General features: G+C 43.5%; 1 protein-coding gene and 1 non-coding gene across 3 annotated transcripts in view; one reads left to right on the top strand and one right to left on the bottom strand.

Moving 5' to 3' along the window:
* Window positions 1-23,676, top strand: part of FOXK2 (forkhead box K2) — a 71,589-nt gene that overhangs the window by 8,646 nt on the left and 39,267 nt on the right. The gene's annotated exons all lie outside the window — the stretch shown is intronic.
* TRNAG-ACC (transfer RNA glycine (anticodon ACC)) lies at window positions 5,440-5,512 on the bottom strand. Its single transcript has one exon. It is a non-coding gene; the product is annotated as a tRNA-Gly (tRNA).

Genomic DNA, 23,676 nt, shown 5'->3' with positions numbered 1-23,676 from the left:
AGCACGGGCTCCGGACGCGCAGGCTCGGCGGCCATGGCTCACGGGCCCAGCCGCTCCGCGGCATGTGGGATCTTCCCAGACCGGGGCACAAACCCGCGTCCTCTGCATCGGCAGGCAGGCCCTCAACCACTGCGCCACCAGGGAAGCCCTGTTTTTCTTTTTTAAACTGCCTTTTTATTGAAGTGTAACGAACCGCGTACACTTTTTTAAAGAAATTATTTCTCATTTATTTATTTAGTTGCGCCAGGTGTTAGCTGCGGCAGGTGGGCCCGTTGGTTGCGGCTTGTCGGCTCCTTAGTTGTGGCAGGCAGGCTCCTTAGTTGCAGCATGCAAACTCTTAGTTGTGGCATGCATGTGGGATCTAGTTCCCTGACCAAGGGTCGAACCCGGGCCCCCTGCATTGAGAGCGCGGAGTCTTAATCCACTGCGCCACCAGGGAAGTCCCACAAACCACGTTTACTTTTAAAAATTTTTTTATTTATTTATGTATGTACGAATGTATGTATGTATGTTTGTCTGTGTTGGGTCTTCGTTGCTGTGCGCAGGCTTTCTCTAGTTGCGGCGAGCGGGGGCTACTCTTCATTGTGGTGCGCGGGCTTCTCATTGCAGTGGCTTCTCTTATGGCGGGGCACGGGCTCGAGGCGCGCGGGCTTCAGTAGTTGCAACACGCAGGTGCTAGAGCGCAGGCTCAGTAGTTGCGGCACACGGGCTTGGTTGCTCCGCGGCATGTGGGATCTTCCCGGACCAGGGCTTGAACCCGTGTCCCCTGCATTGGCAGGTGGATTCTTAACCACTGCGCCACCAGGGAAGTTCCCACATATACTTTTGAAACTTGGGCCATGGTCTCTTTCTTAGAGGCAGTGAGGACCTGAAGCTGGGCTCCCCTGCAGGCCTCGAATGTCAGCTGTGTGCTTTTCAGACATTCAAAGTGCTGTGGACCCCCTAGGAGGGGTAGGTCATGGAGCCCGTTCTTGGGACTAGCCTGTCAGCAACACTTTCTGCTGTCAAGCTGGGTGAGGTAAAACGTTCCCTCCTCATCACCTTGTGCTGGAACTTGTCTTCTTGTTTGACTTTCTCCCCTGCTGGTCCTCCAAGGTGGGGACCAGGTCCTATATGTTTTTGTACCCCCTGGTTTTGGCACAGATCCATCATCACTTGGTACATATATAATATACATGTGCAGGGACTTCCCTGCAGTCCAATGGTTTAAGACTTCACCTTCCAGTGAGGGGGTGCAGGTTCAGTCCTTGGTCAGGGAGCTAAGATCCCACATGCCTCATGGCCAAAAACCCAAAACATAAAACAGAAGCAATATTGTAACATTCAAGTCAGCTGTGTGCTTTTCAGACATTCAAAGTGCTGTGGACCCCCTAGGAGGGGTAGGTCATGGAGCCCGTTCTTGGGACTAGCCTGTCAGCAACACTTTCTGCTGTCAAGCTGGGTGAGGTAAAACGTTCCCTCCTCATCACCTTGTGCTGGAACTTGTCTTCTTGTTTGACTTTCTCCCCTGCTGGTCCTCCAAGGTGGGGACCAGGTCCTATATGTTTTTGTACCCCCTGGTTTTGGCACAGATCCATCATCACTTGGTACATATATAATATACATGTGCAGGGACTTCCCTGCAGTCCAATGGTTTAAGACTTCACCTTCCAGTGAGGGGGTGCAGGTTCAGTCCTTGGTCAGGGAGCTAAGATCCCACATGCCTCATGGCCAAAAACCCAAAACATAAAACAGAAGCAATATTGTAACATTCAATAAAGACTTTAAAAATGGTCCACATCAAAAAAAAATCTTAAAAAAAAAATAACATACATGTGCCTGTTGGCTACTGATTTAGGACATTACTGTTACTTAAATAGTCTCAGATGTTGATCATTTAGTGACAGGATTCTAGTCAGGTGTGGCTCCCCCATTTATGGTCCCCTGTTCATCAGCAGGTCTCATCTAGATATACAATTGCAGAAGCACAGCATAGCTTCATGCATAATTGGTGGAAATATTCCACAAGATGAGGCAACAGCCTCAGTAACAGTAGCAAGTTTTTCCACTGTGAAAATTCAACGATTCTTGCTTTGCTGAGGAGAAAGGTTTTTTTGTGTTTTAAATGAAGAAAAGAGGATTTCTAAAATAAGGAAGCTTTTAACTGAAGCAATTAGCATTTTGGATAGTATTCTTATCTGTTTAACATTTTTGTGTAGCTCATGTTTTCTTTTATGTCTGGGTTTTGGAGCGTTTACAATATCTTAACGATAATACAGTAAGTCAGCTCCCACACTTCTGGTCCTAGTTGTTTTGTTTTTTTTAATAAATTTATTTTTGGCTGTGTTGGGTCTTCGTTGCTGTGCGCGGGCTTTCTCTAGTTGCGGCGAGCGGGGGCTACTCTTCGTTGCAGTGCGCGGGCTTCTCGTTACAGTGGCTTCTCTTGTTGTGGAGCACCAGCTCTAGGCATGCGGGCTCAGTAGTTGTGGCACGCGGGCTCAATAGTTGTGCCTCGCGGGCTCTAGAACGCAGGCTCAGTAGTTGTGGTGCATGGGCTTAGTTGCTCCACAGCATGTGGGATCTTCCCAGAGCAGGGCTCGAAGACCGTGTCCCCTGCATTGGCAGGCAGATTCTTAACCACTGTGCCACCAGAGAAGTCCCTGGTCCTAGTTTATAATGAGGATTTTTTGAATTTGCTAATGAAACACAGTACACCAGGGCACATTGAAGGCGGCACACATTGCCATTTCTGTGATTTGAAGCAGCTTGAGCACCATGACAAAGTGTTACTGCCGTCATCCCAGGAAATGGCTGCAGGGAGATTAGAAAGCACCTCGTAGGAAGCTGCCTTTCCTATCATGCCTCAGTTTCTGGAGTATATGTTTGGTGCCCTGCTGAGAATTCCATAGGGATTTTAGACATTATTTGGCTTTTGCTGCAGTTTGTCATTTGCAGAGTGCTTCTATATCTTATCCAGTGAAAGGTATCAGAGTACAACAGTGGTTCTCACTGGGGTACCCTTCCCTTCCCCAGGATATTCGGCAACCTCTGGAGACATGTTAGGTTGGTACAGTTGGGAGGGGGTGTGACTGGCATCTAGTGGGCTGGGGCCAGGGATGCTGCCAAAAATAATGTGATACACAGGACAGCCCCCCCACAACAGAGGATGATCCTGCCCCAAGCATCAGTGGTAGGATGGTGGAGACCCCTGGAGTATAGTGATCTTAGCAGTCAGTAACAGTGGGATGTTATTCTTAGCCCCATAGATGGTGAATTTTAATAACTTACAAATGGTACCTATTTAAAACCTTTAAGGTATCAAAGCATTTGTTTCTAATTCAGTGGCAGGTGCCTTTCTGAAACGAAGCCTGAGGTGGAGAGGCCTGACATAGAATCATTCTCTTTGCAGCTTTGGAAGGACGCTCACAGGAAGCGATCCTAAATCTTAACCTGGGTTGTAAGAAGATTGGCCTTAGTACTTTAGGGAGTAGCCTGATGTTCTCCCCCTTGGAATATGTGCGCTCAGGCATATCCAGTGGCTTTAGTTAGGTTGGTCAAATTACTTTACAAGCATTTACGGTTAATGAGAAGAACATTGAGTTGTCTTCGTGGAGTTGTTCCAGTTTTTTGTGGTCTTGGTTCTCCTGGAAAATGAACTGATGGTGTGAGGGAGTGTGAATTAGTGTCACTACAACCACACTGTGAAGACTGCTGTCAGATGCCATTTTCTCATAGTATTTAGTCACCAGTAATCGGCAGTATGAAACTCATCTTTTGACTCTTGAACAGATGCGATACAGAAAACCCTAAGCAAGTAGACTGGAGGCTGTTGTGTTTTTCTGGTCTTTTTCAGACTGTAATAGCATTTTGAGTGCATAAGTGATGTATTAAAAATACTATGTTTTTGTCACTTCTAAACTTTTGGAGGATGTTAGGTTTATGAGCATCAGTTTTACAGCTGTTTGAGCTGGGTGGAGGAAGATGTGGTTTAAATGTAAACTGTCCATTCTGGTTTCTCCTTGAGTCTTGTGTTCCCACTTTGCCTAGTCTCCTTCTGGACTTGCCCACACGTGTTTTAAACACTGCTCATATCCTGTACCTTGGCACTCAAGTGTTCTGTGGGCTGGGCTTGTTCATCCTCAGGTTGTACACTTACTGGGACTGTGGCCTGTGACCTTGAGTAGTGCCAGAAACATGATAAGGATTCAAGTGTCTGTTGGTCAATTTGTTTGTAGGCTGCAAGGTTTGTGTTTGATAGATATTGCACCAAAGGAAACAGTTTAGAACAGTTATAAATAAAATTAAATTCACTCTTTGATTCTACAATTCCCTGCACTTGTATTCTTGTTTATATTGATGGTGGACCATCCTAAGCGGCCTTTTTGGTTTTGTATATATGTTTTTTTTTGTTTGTTTGCTTGTTTTTGCGGTACGCGGGCCTCTCACTGTTGTGGCCTCTCCTGTTGCGGAGCACAGGCTCCGGATGCGCAGGCTCAGTGGCCATGGCTCACGGGCCCAGCCGCTCTGCGGCATGTGGGATCTTCCCGGACCGGGGCACGAACCCGTGTCCCCTGCATCGGCAGGCAGACTCTCAACCACTGCACCACCAGGGAAGCCCTGTATATATGTTTTTTAAAGTTAAAGTTGATTGATACATGGAGGGGGTCAGGGGAAGCCTGGATACACGTGGACAGAATTTTCTGTAGTTGAATAAAAATGTCCTTGATGATGTGCATTGATCATATAACTGTTGTCATGCTGCAGGGTAACTTCTGTAGACCTGTTTCAGGAGCAAGTCAGACCATGCAGTTTTCTTTTCTTCAGTGTTGCTCCATGCTAGACAAGGTGGATCTAGTCTTGCCTACATCCTTGCAAATATGTCTTCACTTCTCCCACAGAGCAGGTGCACAGATCCTGGCTCCTATGGCCTCATGCCTTAGGCTGGAGGCGGGCCAGGCTCCTAGTGGTTCTTCTGGCTTAGGACTTTTGCAGAGGTCTGGGGAGATCCTTCTGGGATTGCCCAGTCCAGAGCATGTCCTTGTCCTAATGAGGTGGTCCAACTCTAACCCCCACTCCTGCCCTACCTCTGAAAGTTATACTTTATTTTCCATTGATCTTTTATTTTGTTCTCTCTTAAAAGTTGTGTTTCAGAGTGTTCATTTTCTTGTTGATGCAGATTTATCTGTTAGTCACAGTTTTGAAAAATATCTAGTTCTTTATAACATCTGTGGGTCCCTAGTAACCAGGCATTCAGTGTTTAGGGTTTCTTTTCCTGTGTATCTCTAATGGGAAGAGCTTTACTTTTATAAATAATTTTTTAAAATATTTATTTATTTATTTATTGGTCTTAGTTGTGGCACACAGGATCTTTGTTGCCAGGTGTGAGATCTTTGTTGCGGTATGCAGGATCTTTTAGTTGAGGGCACACAGGATCTTTTAGTTGTGGCATGCGGGATCTAGTTCCCTGACCAGGGATGGAACCTGGGCCCCCTGCATTGGTAGAGCAGAGTCTTAACCACTGGACCACCAGGGAAGTCCCTATAAATAATTGTTAAAGGGATTTTAGTATTTTGGGAATGACGATTATTTGACTGCTTTTATTTGTGACTGGCTTGTATACTTATGCCATTATTTGTTAAAGTAGTGCACCAAGCCTTGGTTATAGTTGTTGGAGGACACCTCATGCTGTTGGAACAGCATCCTGGCTTGGCTGCAGATTAACTTTGGGCATCTGACCAAGCCTCTGTGAGTCATTGCATTGTCTGTAGCTTGAGGTGAGAAAGCTGGTTGAGCATCCCTCATCTCCTGGTGTCCAGTAACCCTAGCTAGCTCTGGATCAGCCTAGGTCTCCTTTCTGTTCTTTGGAGGGCAGCTTTCCAGGGACTTCACTTAAGAATCACATCCCAGAGGTTGCTTGTTATTCCCCTCTCGGTGTTATTCTCCACAAACCTCTCCACGTAGGAAAGGTTGAGGGTGGGCTGAGAATGACTAAGGCAGGCACCGTATGCTCATCAGGCTACTGAAACACTGTCATAATGTCACTTTGGCCAAGGGAAGGCAAGAGCCCCTCCCCCTGTGGCTGAGCTATTTAATCTCTTAACCTCAGGGTCCTCTTCTGTAAACATGGATATTACTGAATCGACTTCATGGGGTTGTTGTATGGATTGCCTTTGCCTGACGCAGGAGAGTTGCTGAATGAATATTAATATTTGTTCTCTAAAGAAAACATCTTAAATTTATTGTCTCAAGTATTTTGGTTGGAGGGTTTAATCCATTTACATTTAAAGTAATTACTGATAAGGAAGGACTCTGCCATTTCGCTATTTGTTTTCTTTTCTATGTCTTAGAGTTTTTTGGTTCCTCATTTCCTCCCTAACTGCCTTCTTTTATGTTCAGTTGATTTTTTTTGTAGTCAACTGTTTTGATTATCTTTTCATTTCCTTTTGAGTGTATTTTTAAGATATTTTCTTTATGGTTACCATGTGGGTTACATTAAATATCCTAAATTTAAAACAGTCTATTTTGAATTGATATCAACTTCAAAAACAAAAACTCTGCTCCTATACAGTTCCTCTTTCTCCCTTTTATGTTTTGTCACAAATTACATCTTCATACATATGTGCCAAATAACATGGATTTTTTTTTTTTTTTTTTTTTTGCGTTTTGTAGGATCTTAGTTCTCTGACCAGGCATTGAACCCGGGGCCACAGCAGTGAAAGTGCCGAGTCCTAACCTGGACTGCCAGGGAACTCCCAGATTTATAATTATTTTTATGCATTTGTTTTTTGAATCCTGTAGGAAAGTGGAGTTACAAACCATAGTCACAATACTAATTTTTATATTTTCTCATGTGTTTAATCTTCACTGGAAATCTCTTTTTCTTCGTATGACTTTGAGTCACTGTTTACTGGTCTTTCATTTCAACCTGAAGGACACCCTCTAACCTTTCTTGTAGGGCAGGTCTAGTGTTAACAGACTCCCTCAACTTTTGTTTATTGACGAATGTCTTAATTTCTCCCTTGTTTTTGAAGGACAGTTTTGCCAGATATAATTCTTGGTAGGTCGACAGTTTTTTTTGTTGTTGTTTGTTTGTTTTGTTTTTTAAGGACTTTAAGTGTCATCCCACTGTCTTCTGGCCTCTGTGGTCTCTGATAAGAAATCAGCTGTTAACCTTATTGAGAGTGCTTGTATGTAACATGTTACTTCTCTCTTGCTACTTTCAGGATTCTTTCTTTGTCTTTTGATGGTTTAATTATAATGTTTCAGTGTGGGACCTCTGAGTTTATCCCACTTGGACTTTGTTGAGTGTTTTGGATTTGTAGGTTCATGTCTTTTCATCAAATTTGGGACATTTTCTGCCATGATTTTTTTTCAAATATTCTTTCTGTCTTTTTCCCTCTTCTTTTGGGACTCCCAAAATGTGTTACGTTGTTCTGCTTGTTGATGTCCCATGAGTCCTTTGGGCTGTATTCAGTCTTTTTTCTTTCTGCTCCTCAGACTTGATCATTTCAGGGGTCCTATCTTTTAAGTTTGCTGATTCATTCCTCTGCCTGCTCAAATATACTGTTGGACCCCTGTAGTGAATTTTTTCAGTTACTATACTTTTCAGGTCCAGGCTTTGTTGTGTTCCTTCTTATACTTTGTATTCTTTTTTTTTTTTTTTTTTTTTTTTTTTGCGGTACACGCGCCTCTCACTGCTGTGGCCTCTCCTGTTACGGAGCACAGGCTCTGGACGCGCAGGCTCAGTGGCCATGGCTTATGGGCCCAGCCGCTCCGCAGCACGTGGGATCTTCCCGGACCGGGGCACGAACCCGCGTCCCCTGCATCGGCAGGCGGACTCTCAACCACTGCGCCACCAGGGAAGCCCTGTATTCTTTATTGATATTCCATTTTTGTCAATACATCGTTTTCCTGATTTCCTTTAGTTCTTTGTGTTTTCCTTTAGTTATTTGAGCATACTTAACACAGTTGTTTTAAAGTCTTTATCTAGCAAGTCCTATCTCTCACCTTCTTCACAGATGATTTCTGTTAATTAGTTTTGTTCCTTTGGGTCATACTTTAATGTTTCTTTGTGTGCCTTGTAATTTCTTCTGTTGAAAACCGGACATTTGACTGTCATAATGTAATAGTTCTGAAAATCAGGTTTTCCTCTTTCCATAGGGATTGCTGTTTTTCATTTGTTGAAGGCTACAGGACTCCTTTTTGCCTAGTGATTTTCTCAGACTGCTATTGCAAAGACTGTATTCTTTGACAGAGTGATCCCTGAAGTCCTATTTCATGGCTTGTGTTCAGTTGGTGGGGGTTTTTGTTGTTGTTGTTGTTTGGTTTTTCTTTTTTTTTTGGCTGCGGCATGCAGGATCCTAGATCCCTGACCAGGGATCAAACCCATGACCCCTTGAGTGGAAGCATGGAGTCTTAACCACTGGACTGCCAGGGAAGTCCCTCAGCTGGTGTTTTGACAGAGATTTCCTTGAACACCAGGAGCTCTCCCATCTCCCAGTCTTTGAAAGTTGTCTCTGTGCCTGGGCCCTCCTTCAGCTTTTGGTCAGGCTTGCACTGTGCTTGGGGATCAGCCCAAGGTGAAAGCCCAGGGTCTTCTCAGGTCTTACATGAGTATGCGTCTTGCGCTGGGCATCTTTGTGGCTTTCTGAATTTCCCAGCATGCACTGTTACTCCCCCCACCCCATCTGTTTGTGTTTAATCAGACAATATGCAAAGTATTTACAACCAATTCCGAGTCCCCCTCTCCCCCCTGCACTGTTACTTTTTTTGTTTGTTTGTTTGTTTTTGCGGTATGCGGGCCTCTCACTGCTGTGGCCTCTCCTGTTGCAGAGCACAGGCTCCGGACGCGCAGGCCCAGCGGCCATGGCTCACGGGCCTAGCCGCTCCGCGGCATGTGAGATCTTCCTGGACCGGGGCGTGAACCTGTATCCGCTGCATCGGCAGGCGGACTCTCAACCACTGCGCCACCAGGGAAGCCCTGCACTGTTACTTTTGAATGTCCTAATTTCCCAGGAAAACTCTCCCCAGCTTTTGCCTTAGGCAGTGTGTTGTGTATTTGGACTGTAATCTTTTGCCTTAGGCTCTGGGGCAGATTTGATTTGCAGTGTTTTCAAGCTTTTTCAGCCTGAGTTCTGAGGTAGTCAAAACACAGGTGCCTGTGTCAGTCCTTCAGGTAGCCCTCAGATGGGTTGGAACAGACATATGCAATAAATTGTCCCAAGATACGCTCTGCTCCCTAGAACCAGGGAAACAGTCCCACATTGTCAACCCAGGCTGCTTCACTTTAAGACCATTTATGCTTTAAGACCAAGTCTGCTGCTGCCCTGCAGAGGGGATGGACAGGGGTAGCAAATTCTAAAACTTTCCTACCTTCCAGTACCTCTTTCTCAGTTCAGCACTTAGTGGTTACAGATTTCTGACTGCTTTGCAGGGTTTTCCACAAATTGGTTCTGACAGTTTCTGCTTGTTTTTCTGTGTGTGTGTGTGTGTGTGTGTGTGTGTGTGTGTGTGTGTGTGTGTGTGTGTGTTGTGGGGGACGAGAGCTTGGAGCTTCCTACTAAGCCATTTTGCTGATGTAACTCTGATTGATTAGTTCTTTCCAGTGAAATTTTTAATTCTTTTAATTCTCATTTTTCACTGAGTATGAAATAGTCCAGTTGTTTTCCTTGGATTTAGAGATATGACAATATTTGAAGAAAATAAAACTTATTGTCTCATTTTTTTAAAAGTGAAATAGAGTGCGACAAAATTTCTAAATTACCTTGAGTGTAAAATGACACGAAAGTCACACTCTCATTCATTTCCAATAAGTCTGTCTTGGCTATTCTTAGTAATTTGTTAGGGTCTATACTTTGAATCAGAAGATATGAAATTTCTTCGGGAGTCTTAACACTGTGTGAAGTTGATTCATTTTCTTTAAAATTCCTTAGAAAAAAGTTAAGATCATAATAGTGATTTTGTTAAAGAAATGTTTCTTAGTACCTGCAGGATGTTTTTGCATAAAGTAAGAAATAATTTTGCATTTAAGTTATTACAAATGTTTTCAAATGTTGCCATGTGTAGGCCAGTGGGAACGGGTGAAGTTCTTACATATAGACGGTACCGAGGATGGAATAGAGGCTGTGGGGCACCGACCTGCAGCTTCTGCTCTCATTTGCTCTGTGAGTTCTGTTGAGTTGATTCCTATCCCTATTCCAGTTGAGAGTTGAGGCTTGGAGATATTAACCCAAAGTTGCATAGCTTGGAAATGGCAGAGCTGAGATTCGAACCCACATCCAGTTTTCTTGCCAGTGTTTTAAAGCACTAAGCTTTACTCAAGGCCAAGAAAAAGCCATTGGCTGGAAGATGGGAAACTCTACAGGTCAATCTAAAATTGGATTTTTTTTTAAACCAATAAGATGTTTATTCAATTTATTTATTTTTGCTCTTTTTTTAAAAAAATTTGAACTACAGTTGGTTTACAGTGCTGTTAGTTTCTGATGTATAGCAAAGTGGTTGAGATATATATATATGTACTTTTTCAGATTCTTTTCCATTATAGGGTATCATAAGATACTGAATCTAGTTCCCTGTGCCATGCAGTTAGACCTTGTTATTCATATATAGTAGTGTGTATCTGTTAATCCCAAGCTCCTAATTTATCCCTCTCCAACCCTTTTCCCCTTTGGTAACCATAAGTTTGTTCTTTTTTTTTTGCGGTACGCGGGCCTCTCACTGTTGTGGCCTCTCCCTTTGTGGAGCACAGGCTCCAGACGCGCAGGCTCAGCGGCCATGGCTCAGGGGCCCAGCTGCCCCGCGGCATGTGGGATCTTCCCGGACCGGGGCATGAACCCGTGTCCCCTGCATCGGCAGGCGGATTCTCAACCACTGCGCCACCAGGGAAGCCCTAGTTTGTTCCTTTTATTTTTTTCTTTCATAAGTTTGTTCTTTATGTCTGTGAGTCTGTATTTTGTGAATAAGTTCATTTGCATAATTTTTTAGATTCCACATATAAGTGTTATGATATTTGTCTTTCTCTGACTTACTTCACTTAGTATGATAATCTCTAGGTCCATCCATGTTGCTGTAAACGGCCAGATTTCATTCTTTTTTATGGCTGAGTAATATTCCATTGTATACGTATACCACATCTTCTTTATCCATTCATCTGTCAGTGGTTGCTTCCATGTCTTGGCTATTGTAAATAGTGCTGCAGTGAACATTGGGCTGCGTGTATCTTTTTGAATTAGAGTTTTCTCCAGATATATGCCCTGTAGGATCCAGAGTGGGATTGCCAGATAATATGGTAACTCTATTTTCAGTTTTTTAAGGAACCTCCATACTGTTCTCCATAGTGGCTGCACCGATATACATTCCCACCAACAGTGTAGGAGGGTTCCCTTTTCTCCACACCCTCTCCAGCATTTATCATTTGTAGACTTTTTTTTTTAATGTATTTTTTGGCTGCGTTTGGTCTTCGTGGCTGTGCGTGGGCTTTCTCTAATTGCGACAAGTGGGGGCTACTCTTTGTTGTGGTGTGTGGGCTTCTCATTGCAATGGCTTCTCTTTGTTGCAGAGCACAGGCTCTAGGCACGTGGGTTGCAGTAGTTGTGGCACGCATGCTCAGTAGTTGTGGCTCGCGGGCTCTAGAGCGCAGCCTCAGTAGTTGGGGCGCGCGGGCTTAGATGCTCTGCGGCATGTGGGATCTTCCTGGACCAGGGCTCGAACCTGTGTCCCCTGCATTGGCAGGTGGATTCTTAACCACTGCACCACCAGGGAAGTCCATTTGTAGACTTTGTGATGATGGCCATTCTGACTGGTGTGAGGTAATACCTCATCGTAGTTTTGATTTGCATTTCTCTAATAATAAAATAAGCTTTTTAATAGCACTGATTTCTCTAATTTATTTTTTGCATTTAGATATGTAAATTACTCATGGCCAGGGAAATACTATATAGTCATTAAAGTGTTTATTCACATAGAAAGGAAGTCTCGTATTCAGCAGGAAAAGTTAAAGAACAAGCGTGTGGTGTAATTCCATCGGTTAGAAATGTAAGTGTATGTGTGTGGCATACTTGATGCATATCTGCATTTAAAACAGCATTAAGATGGTAAGAATGCTTATCTTCAAATGGGCATCATGGGTTGACATTTCTGTTTTCCTTTTTAAAAAAATTACTGTAATGAGCATATGTTTCTGTTTAATAAGAAACTTGCATCTAAAAGTTGACTACACTGATTTAGATTAATGTGTTCTTTAGGCATATTAGTTATTCATATTCTGCAGCAAGTGAATTGCACTCCCTGTGGCTTCTAGACCTGCCTTGTGACTGTGAAGTGACCTGTGTATGTCATAATAGGCTGAAGAGCTGTGATGATATAGGTGAATGTTTGCTTATTTTGTAATACTCTTTTGACATGGAAGAACATTTAGTCTCGCTTTGAAATGCTGTGTGTGTCTTGTTCCTAGAATAGGCTGTGTCCACAGATTGTGGCATCTGTGCCCATCAGTAGATGATGTCACTGCTTGTCAGCTCTTAGGAGTGAGTATTTTAAAAATAATTTCCAGTTCTCAGCGATGTGAGGATTGCCCTCCTGCTCTAAAGGAGGAATAGGAAGTAACGTGAAGTCAGTTATTGGCATAAATGTTACATGGCCCCCGCGTGCTGAAATTTCTGTGTTCTGTTTGCGTTGCCTTCGTAGGGCAGTCTGATGGGAATTTTATTCTTTAGATCTAACTTTCTGATTGCTAGCAAGGAAAATGCAATTCATCAAAAATAAATTGTTTATTTGTTGGGCTTGTGTTAAAGTTTTTATCTGTGGACATAGGCAAAGAAAGCTTTCTTTTCCTTTTCATTTTGAAAGGAAAGAGGGATTACTTTTCCTGATTCTGCCCCAGACCATCCTGTCTGTTGTTGGCATCTGTACTTTGGACAGTTCAAGGTCACTCTTCTCTTTCCATGTAGTTAACTGTGCCTTTTTTTAGATGTCTGGGTACCTGCCCTTTCTCTGGTTGGGGTGGGCCCAGGGGGCTTCAGATGGGGAGCAAAGCAGGGGCAGGGCCTCAGGGCACCTCCAGTTTAGAGAGGTCAGTACTTTTTTTTTTTAAACACTGATGCTCAAGCCTCACCCCTAGAAACTCTGATTTAGTTAGCCTGGACTGGAGCTTGAGCATGGGCAGTTTTATTAATTAATCAATTAATCGATTAATTAATGGATTAATTTTTGGCTGCTTTGGGTCTTTGTTGCTGCACGCGGGCTTTCTCTAGTTGCGGCGAGTGGGGGCTACTCCTCACTGGTGGTGCACGGGCCTCTCACCACCGTGGCTTCTCCCGTTGCAGAGCACGGGTTCCAGGCACACGGGCCTCAGCAGCTGTGGCTCGTGGGCTCCAGAGCACAGGCTCAGTAGTTGTGGCGCAGTCACTCTGCAGCATGTGGGATACTCCCGGACCAGGGATGGAACCCATGTCCCCTGCATTGGCAGGCAGATTCCCAGCCACTGCGCCACCAGGGAAGTCCCCAGTACTTTAAACTATAGTAAATGTTGCCTCTCTCTGATCTCAGGTCTCTCCCTCACAATAAACAAGAATCCACGAGGAAACTCCTTGGCTTTTCGAGGGCCCAGCAGTTGAGCTTCTTCAGGCAGGGCTATGATGCGAGGGCCAAGAAGATGTGGCCCTGCCTTGGTGGGAGGGAGCATGTGGGGACAGGGAGGCTGGGGGTAGTTGGAGTAAGGCACAGTCTAGAAAGCTGCATATGTGGACTGATGGGCATGGGGCCTGAGGCTAGGGAGTACTCTGCCTGCCCAGGAGTTTGTCCTTCGTCAACCAGGGAGCTCTGGTGGTCTGAGTAGAAGGACGATCATAACTACATGGTGGTGGGGTGGGGGTGGGGGATTAGGGTTAGGTGCTGCACTTGAGAAGAAGGGTGCTGGAGATGGATGCGGAGCCAGGCCTAGGATTTGCTGCTCGTGACTAGACAGAAGCTAGCAGGGCCTTAAAAAGATCCTTGCACAGACCTGTGGGGCAGAAATCTTTTGGAATTCCGAATGCTTTGGGATTGTAGAAGGGTGACCCAGTACTTATGTATAAATCAGCTCCTGGGATCTCCTGCAAAGGCTGGGCAGTGCTACCCCTCAGTCATATCCTGTTTCTGCAGAGAAACATGTACATTCCCGCTTTCAGATCAGGCTTTGTGGCCAAATGAATAACAAAAAAACCAGACTTCGGTGATTTCAGAATTACGGATGAGGGATTTTGTACCCATGGAAGTGTATTTCTCTCTCATTTTATTTTTTTATTTTAATTTATTTTTTGTGGTGTGGGGGGCTGCGTCGGGTCTTTGTTGCTGTGTGCGGGCTTTCTCTAGTTGCGGCGAGCAGGGGCTACTCTTTGTTGCAGTGCGCGGGCTTCTCATTGCCACGGCTTCTCTTGTTGCGGAGCATGGGCTCTAGGGAAGAGGGCTTCAGTAGTTGTGGCGCACAGGCTTAGTGGCTCCGTGGCATGTGGGATCTTCCCAGACCAGGGCTCGAACCCATGTCCCGTGCATTGGCAGGTGGATTCTTAACCACTGCGCCACTAGGGAAGTCCCTCTCTCTCATTTTAAAAATATGAATTTACTATGGCTCTTGTCTTTGTAGTGTTTGATGGCCAGCATTCCAGCATTCCCTCTGCATTCCAGGCAGCAGGGTGAGCACTTCCTTGGAGTCCCGGGCACTTCCTGTGCATCTTCTTGCTTAGCACTGGAATTCATGGCTCTACCTGACTGCAAGAGCATGTGGGTAAGCTGGCAACTGTAGGTGCTCTTGCAACGAGGGAGGGAGCAGAGGTACTGTGTGGTGCAGCTCGCAGGAGTGAGGAGAGTGTGGGCATCAGGCAGACAGACCTCTAGGCTCTAGTTAATGGTTCTTGCTGCTGCCACTGACTAGTCTGAGCACATGGGAGACAGAGCAGGTGCTAAGCCCTGTCCAAGAGGATAACACAGATCTTTTGGCTTACGTATATGCCCTTTATGTTTTTCCTTCTGGCATTAATGTTCTAGTCTGGTGTTTTTTCTGGTATTGTCCTATAGTTTTCACTGTCCTTTCTTTGTTCTGTGTATTTCTTGTCCTGGGCCCCCTTTGACCTGCGGAGTGCTGGAATTCAAGCTGGTTGAAGCAGAAGCTCCACTATGGAGGAGGAGGGACTGAGGTGGTCTCAGGTGCTTCTCAGGGCCTGTGATGTCTCCATTCCCCACTGTCTCCTGTGTCTTTCTCGGTGGTGATGTCCTTAGACTCTTCCTGCTTTCCCGTGGACCTGAATTCCCTCCTGGCTGAAGGGAGGGGAAGGATATAGGCTGGTGGTCCCAGGAGGTCACCTGTTTCAAAACATGAGAAGAGGTGGAAGCATACTGGTTGGTTCTGCGTGGGCCACAGGCTCTAGTGGACAGGGTGCTGAGACCAGCACCTCAACAGGACCGGGTCCTGTCAGAGGGCAGCACGTGCTGCGGGGCAGGGAGGTCCCAGGAGTAAACCTACACCTTAGCGTTGCCCTAACCGATGGGGAGTGGCTGGATTTCGTTTTGGAACTGTTGAATTCGAGGCACTGGTAAATCCCCAGGATTTATTATTAAGGCACAAGTTTCTTTGGCCTTTCCAATTTTGACATCAGCCAAAAACATAGCATTTGGGGTGGTACACACAGTGAGGAGCAGATAGGATGTGCAGTGGAAGCTGAGCTTGTCGCTCAGACTTGTGGGACCTGTGGTCAGAGTGCCCTGCCCAGGTTCAGGATTCTCAGCCCTTATGCTCCCCGGCCGCTGCCTTTACTCCCTCCCTCTCGGAAGAGCAGAAGGCGCAGTATGTGTCTGCCTCGCACCCCTCACTGGCCTCATTACTATCATTTTGGTGATGTGTTGGCCCTACTTGGTGCTTAGAACCTGAGTAAGCCCTGCTCTGCAGGCAAAGTGGGAGCCCTAGTTGACTCAGCCCCTTACTGGGATGGGCTGTGAGGTGGTGCCAAATGTCCAACTTTGTTCCCACCTTTGGCTCTTTACCAGGGGTACGCATTACCATCACATGGGGGTCTTTTGAAAAATGGTGCTTGGACCTCCCTTTCCCTGCAGAGACTGGCGGAGGGGACAGTGGGAGGGGTGTGTGTGTGTGTGCGCGCGTGTGTGCGCGTGTATACTTTGGAAAACCTCTCCAGCAGCTTCTGGTAGGCACCTGAGGTTAGAAAGCACTCTCCAGGAAAAAGCGTATAAAACTTAGCAGTTGCTGCAGAAGGCTCTTTGTGCATCACGCTCTGGGCACGTGTTTGACGGCTGACCTCCAGCAGACAGCTGAGTGGGGCTGTGGGCTAGAGTTTAAATGATCAAATTAAGTTTATTTTGAAATATTGTAAATTTTAAAATAATATAACAATGCTTGCAATAGAACATTTGGAACAATTAAAAGGGATAGGAAAAATTACCTGTAATCTCACCATCCGTATGTAGCCACTGTTGGCACAAAACATATGTGCATTATTCTATGAATAGGTTTGAATTTGTTTTTTAAATAGTAGAGACTCCCTTTATAGGTAGGATTTTTTTCTCCTCTTTTCACTCAATTACTTTTTCTCATGGTGTTAACTCTTAAAACATGCTGCATGAGCTTCCTTTTGTTGGACGTGCTGTGAATTACCTTACCATCCCCTGTGGTTCAACATTTAGGTTAACTGTTTTTGCTATTATTAACAATACTGTGATTGAATTTTGAATTAGTAGATTCTTAGAATTGCTGTTCCTGTGTCAGATGCACATTTCTGTTTTTAAATGTTCTTTCTTTTTATTGAAAGTGACATGTAACACCATTGAGTTCATTTTGCAAAAGGAAAGATCACCCTGATTCTACCATCCTAGCAGTTCTCTTCATTCTCCCAGAATCCTCTTGTGGTCCTTTTGTTGTCTGTGACATATGAGTGGTGGAAAGCTGCCCTCTGGACTGCTGCTAGGGGCTCCTCTGTGTATTGTGTTGTGGTATAAAATAAAAGAGCAAAGTGTTTTGCTCTTTTTATATGGAGTAGAAACCCCATCCGAGCTTAAGATACCTCCTCCAGCCATGCTCAGCCGTGGGCAGCCCAGTGAAGGACTTGTCCCCCTACCACACTGAGGAGGGACTTACAGACCACCCAGCCCAGGCAGTGATGATGAGTCCTTGAGAATTTTATTTTCTTTCCTTTTCTGCTTTGTTTTCTGGTGAGATAGAAAATTTTTTTAAAACTGGGAGGTGATGGGATTTTTTTTTGAAGTTGAAAACTTGATATGAGTGTGGGAGGGAGAAATGAAAGAGTATTGAAGCTTTTACAACTGTAAAGCTGACTGACTTTTAGGTCAAATATTTATATTTAAATTTGGTTTATTTGAAATTACTAGTATTTTAAATTTGCATCTACAGCTAGAACAACTTATTAATTGGCTGTAAATTTAAATGTTAAAATTTTAATTTAGTTACATTGAGATGAACTACAAAGAATCAAACATTAAATTTTTTTTTTGCTTATATATAGAAGTGCAGAAAAGACAGCAACAGTAACAGTAGTTCAGTAAAATAATAATTTTGGACCTAGTACCATTTACTTTAGTGTCATTTGTCATATTAAGAAGAGGTTTAGAGGAGAAACATCATAGGTTTCATTGAATACTCATTTTCTGAGTTTTTTTTTCAAGTAGTTTGTCAAGAGTGATGGCCGAAGGCACACATATGGATAGGTGAGCAGTGGATGGCTTTCCTGGCACTTGGCACCTGGGCTTGCTGAGTGGGAAGCCTTTTCATTTGTTAGTGCTGTGTAGGCTGGAGTGCAGCAGCCCCCTTGGAGGACTGACTTGCCACCTTCTGGGGCGGTGGGTCCACACTGGAGTGCGCGGGTCTCTGGCTCCACCAACAGGCCGTCCTCTGGGCAGAGGTGTGCATCAGGCCAGCCTCTCTCACAGAGGGAGGGAGGAGAGCATGTGTGGAAGAAATCATCAAAAAAGTACTCCTGAAGTAAGCAATTTTATGGAGTTGGGATTTCAAAAAATAGTTACAGATTCTGAATGTCTAATGATTTAAAATTTTAATTTATTAAATCTGTATATTAAAAATTGACAACTTGCATGACAACCAGATACGACACTCAAAACAAAACTTTTGGCAAACTTCTGAAAAATGGTTTTATTATGCTTAACTTACTATTTAAACTACATTGTGTCTTAAAGCTCCTGTGGGCTCAGGAGGTGGGAAGGCCGAGACATAGAGAAGGAGCCTGATCGGAGGGGTGTTAGAGCTGCATTAGCCAGGGGTTGGTCAGCCAATGTGCAGGAGGTGCTTGCTGTGTTGTGTGGGTTTGTTTTTCTCTGTTTCTTTTAAAACGGCCTGCCTTTGGCTACTGTTTAGGTTATTTACATGAGATGGAGATATGGAATTGGTTCAACTTCCTGAGCTGATTAGAAGGCGTAATGTTGCCTGTGTGGTTACGCCTGTGTCTGACTGTAGCAAGGCCTTTTTGGCTTGTCTCCAGAGGGGCCACAAGTCAGAGGTCATTTCCCGTGTGGGGGGTTTAGTATTTTCTAAATCTGTTTCCCCCCTCAACTATTTGGAAATATTAACTAAAAACTGGACATGCTATCAGTAATATTTTGAGATGTCTTTTTTTTTTTGGTAGGGGGGTAATATATTTTTAGAGCAGTTTTAGGTTCATAGTACGGTTGAATGGAAGGTCCAGAAATTTCCCATACACCCTCTGCCTCCACACACACAGCCTCCCCTACTATCAGTATCCCCAACAGAGTGGGATATTTGTACAGTTAATGAACCCGCATCCACAGGTCATACACCCAAAGTCCATAGTTTGCAGTACGGTTCACTCTTGGTGTTGAACATTCTATAGGTTTAGACGAGTGTATATTTACATGTATCCACCGTATTATGGTACCATACAGAGTAGTTTCACTGCCCTTAAAATCCTCTGTGCTCCACTTATTTATCCCTCCCTCTTCCAACCCCACCCCTGGCAACCACTGATCTTTTTACTTTCTCCATAGTTTTGCCTTTTTCAGGATGTCACAGAATTGGAATCACACAAATATGTAGCCTTTTCTGATTGGCTTCCTTCACTTAGTAATGTGCAGTTAAGGTTCCTCTTGTCTTTTCAAGGCTTGATAGCTCCTTTCTTTTTAGTACTTGATAATATTGGATTGTCTGGATGGACCATAGTTTATGTGCTGGTTCATATGGTAAGAGTATGTTTAGTTTTATAAGAAACTGACAAATTGTCTTCCAAAATGGCTGAACCATTTTGCATTCCCACCAGCAATGAACAAGAGTTCCTGTTGTTCCATACCCTTCTCAACATTTGGTGTTGCCACTGTTTTGGATTTTTTACCATTCTGCGTGGTTGTATCTCATTATTGTCTTAATTTGCATTTCCTTGATTAACATATGATGTGGAACATCTTTTCTTATACTTATTTGCCATGTGTATATCTTTATCGGTGAGTTGTCTGTTCGGCTCTTTTGCTCAATTTATTTTATTCATTTTAATAAATTTTTTTATTTTTATTTTTGGCTGCGTTGGGTCTTCGTTGCTGCACACGGGCTTTCTCTAGTTGCAGTGAGCGGGGGCTACTCTCTGTTGCGGTGCGTGGGCTTCTCATTGGGTGGCTTCTCTTGTTACAGAGCACAGGCTCTAGGTATGCAGGCTTCAGTAGTTGTGGCACTCGGGCTCACTAGTTGTGGCTCGTGGGCTCTAGAGTGCAGGCTCGGTAGTTGAGGCACACGGGCTTAGTTTTGCGGGATGTGGGATCTTCCTGGAGCAGGGCTCAAACCCGTGTCCCCTGCATTGGCAGATGGATTCTTAACCACTGCGCCACCAGGGAAGCCCTTTTGCTCATTTTTAAATCGGGTTATTTGTTTTCTAGTCCAGTTTTAAGAGTTCTTTGTGTGTTTTAGATAATACCCCTTTATCAGGTATGTCTTTTGCAAATATTTTCTCCCAGTCAGGCTTGTCTTCAAATTCTTTCAGTGAAATGTCTTTAAAAAATAAAGAAACAATAAAGATTTATTGAGTGCTTACTATGTTCTGACACAATTGGAAATGCTCTTAAAATTTTTTTCTTAAATTGTGGGAAAATACGCATAACATAAAATGTACTATCTGAACCATCTTTAGGGTGTACAGTTCAGTGACATTAAGCACATTCACACTGCTGTGCAACACCACCACCTCCAGAACACTTTTCTTCTGGTAAAACTGAAACTCTGTGCCCATTAGACACTAATTCCCTCCCCTCCCCTCCCCTGGCCCAGCCACCACCAGTCTACTCTCTGCCTCTATGAATTTGACTCCTCTAGGGACTTCATATAGAATCCTACAGTGTTTGTCCTTTTGTGTCTGACTTATTTCACTCAGCATAATATCTTTAAGATTCATCCATGCTGTAGCCTGTGCCAGAATTTTCTGATGAAATGTCTTTTTAAAAAAGAAAAACACATTGCAATCTGGTCATTTGTGGAGGCTAATCAAATTATTGAGGGTCAAACATGATTCACAAGTGAGATGCTAGTTACCAGCGAGGTAGTAGGTGAAACAACCTTTTTGCACACAGATGAACACTTCTTTTAAGGGGCTTTGTGAGCTACTCTGGGGTGTGGGGAGGCACCACAAGGGGGGAGTTGAAGAAATGGCAGTGAGCAGAGAGGCAGACACTGCTGGTCTGCTTGGAACCCAGGGCCCTTGCCTCTTGATGCAGGCTTCTCTTTGCCTGTTTACTTGTTTGTTTGAATAGTTCTGGGGTCTGCTTTGAGAGCTATCACTAGAAACTGGAGCGGTGAGAGGGAGTCTTGCTGTTTTTACTATTTCGTGGCTTTTAAATTTTGCGCCATGCACATTTATTGCCTGTTAATGACAGCAACAAAAATACTAATTGATATTCTACTCTGGACAGTAGCTTAATGGATTTTTTTTTTTTTTTTTTTTTTTTTTTTTTTTTTGGAGTAAGCCATCTGATTTCCCCTTCAACAATCAGAATTATTTCTGGAGAAATTCTTAAGGAAATGGTACCATTTCTAACCCAGCAGGCATACACAGATCTCACCCAGAAGCTAAGGAGCCAGAGGTGTTTCAAAATCAGAGTAGTTTGGATTTTAGAAAAGTAGTACAGTGTGTGTACTGTATAATGTTTCACATTCCGAGCACCCTGTAAGTCCAGCACATTAGAATTTGTTACAAAACACATGAATTTTCTAAGTGGGCTAATTAAAGGCTAGAATTAGCTCCTTCTCAGTTCAGATCAGAATTGGCTGCAAATCATTTCAGATCAGGTTTTTTGGAGCTGTTTGCTTTTTGGAATTTGTGAACAAGGGGTTGTGGACCTGTATAAGGTAGAGGCCTTGAAGGCAAGTCATTGTGGTGGGATATGAAGAGTAAGATGCTGATGGGTGGCTGTCCTCCAGCCTAGAGTCTGCAGTCCTGCTGTTTCTCTCTGCTCAAGTATCCTCCTTTCCTCCTGTGAGCTGATGTCTATCTAGGACCAGGGCTCACACTCTCCCCAGTCTGCTCTGCTTCTCTGAATTCATAGAGTTATTTATCTGTCCCCTTCATTCCACTTGAACATTTCTCAGATCTTTCCCTTACCTTCCTGCTGCATAGCTCTTGACTTAGCGATTTTTCACCTGGCCTTCTGGAGTACTTTCTTCGTTGGTCTCTAGTCTTGTCACCCTCTACAATTTGTTCTTATTTTTGTTTTTAGTATAATCTACATACAGAAAAGCTCAATATAGATCCTAAGTATAAAGCTTAATGAGAACCCACGGTGTAACCTGCCCCCAGTTAAGAAACATTGCCTTGTCAGCACACAGAAGCCCGCCATGTGTCCCTTCTAGCCAAGAATCACTATCCCGAGTTCTAAACTGTGTAGAGTGTTTGCTTTTGATTTCATATACATGGAGTTATACAGAATGTACTTCAGAGGGTGGTGTTGGCTTTTCACTGAATAAAATGTTTTTGAGATTAGCCCATATTTTTGTACTTGGCTGTGGATCATTCATTCTCATTGCTGTAAAGTATTTAATAATGTGAATATAGTGCAGTTTGATATTCTGCCATAGATGGACATTTAGGTAGTTTTATTTGGGGCTATTATAATGGATAATGCCGCTATGAGTCTTTTGTAGATTTTTTTTTTAAGTGGAAGACGTTTTTAGTTGAACACTTGATTGAGATTCTGGTAGCTGTGTTTTGACAAGCACGTGCACGTTTCTGTTAGGTAGGCTCCAGTGGCTCACAGGATGTACATATGTTCGGCTTGCGTAGGTACAACCACTTTGGAAAACGCTTTCTACATTTACACTTCTTTGACACTGTGTAAGATAGAGTTCAGGTGTCTTCACAGCTTCGTCACATTGGCATTTTCTCTTTTTCATTTTAGGTTTTCTAATGGGTATGTTGTGGTATTGTATTGTGGTTTTCATTTGCATTTGTCTGATGACTAATGACGTTGATCTTTTCGTGTGCATATTGGCCATTTAGCATAGTATTTTGAGAAGACTTCCCTGCAGATTGAGCAAATGCACACCTCTTGTGTGCAGCTGACCTAATAAGAGAAGTCTAAATGCACCTGCAGGTATTCAGCATCGGCAGTACCTCAGTGTGGAGGGTGACACTGCATCAGAACTGCCGAATTCAGAGAGCACACCTTATTGGTTATGCTTTTGTTTTCCTACCCATAAAGTGGAAATTATCTTTTTATAAACTGTCCCAAGAATGGAATGCCTTGCTCCATTGTCGAACATATGTAACAACTGTCCATTTAATAAGGAACTCGATGCAGTCCTGTCTCTTACTGCTGTGTAATTGGTAGCCTTATCAATGGTTTAAAAAACACAATCCTAGGATGGAGGAAGTGGGTGAAGCGGGGAGGGTCAAAATTATAAACTTCCAGCTGTAAGATGAATAGGTGCTGGGGATGTAGTGTACTACATGGTGCCTGTAGGTAACAATACTATATTGTAAATTTGAAAGTTGGTAAGACAGTAAATCTTAAAAGTTCACACACACACACACACAGAGACTGTAACTATTGAGTTGATGGATGTTAACTAACCATACTGTGCTAATCAGTCTGCACTATATGCATTTATCATTACCTTACATTATCTTAAACTTATACCATGTTATATCTCAATATAACAAAAAATTCCACAATCGTAGACATTATATTCCTTGTGTTTGGAACCTTACAGGGAAAACAAAAGTGATGTTTTCTCTAGTACATTAGTCTCCAGAGTGTGTGTGTGTACCCCAGAAAGAGATCAAGATGATCTTTTAGAATTTTGGAAGAAGATATACTTCTGATTGTTTTTCTCATCCTGTTTGGTTGCTATTTTTATGTTTTATAATGTGTAGTCCAGTAATGTAATTTATACATTTGTGAATGTGTTGTTGCCACATTAATCATTTCTTTTAAAAAAAACATTTTTTGAGGTATACTTTACATAGGATAAAACAAAGCTATTTTAAGGGTACCTTTCAAAGAGTTTTGATGGATGCATATATCTATGTAACTAAAACTTCAATCAAGATAATAGAACATTTCTGTCTCCCAGAATCTCTCTCCTGCCCTTTTGCCCCTCTTCACTAAACTGAAAGTCCTAGGCAATCACTGATCTACTTTTCATCACTGTAGACTAGTTCTGTCTTTTCTAGGATTTCTTAAGAATTG

This window comes from Physeter macrocephalus, chromosome 14 (assembly GCF_002837175.3).
Source record: "Physeter macrocephalus isolate SW-GA chromosome 14, ASM283717v5, whole genome shotgun sequence".
Taxonomy (NCBI): domain Eukaryota; kingdom Metazoa; phylum Chordata; class Mammalia; order Artiodactyla; family Physeteridae; genus Physeter; species Physeter macrocephalus.
This window is presented reverse-complemented; position numbering and strand designations above follow the sequence as displayed.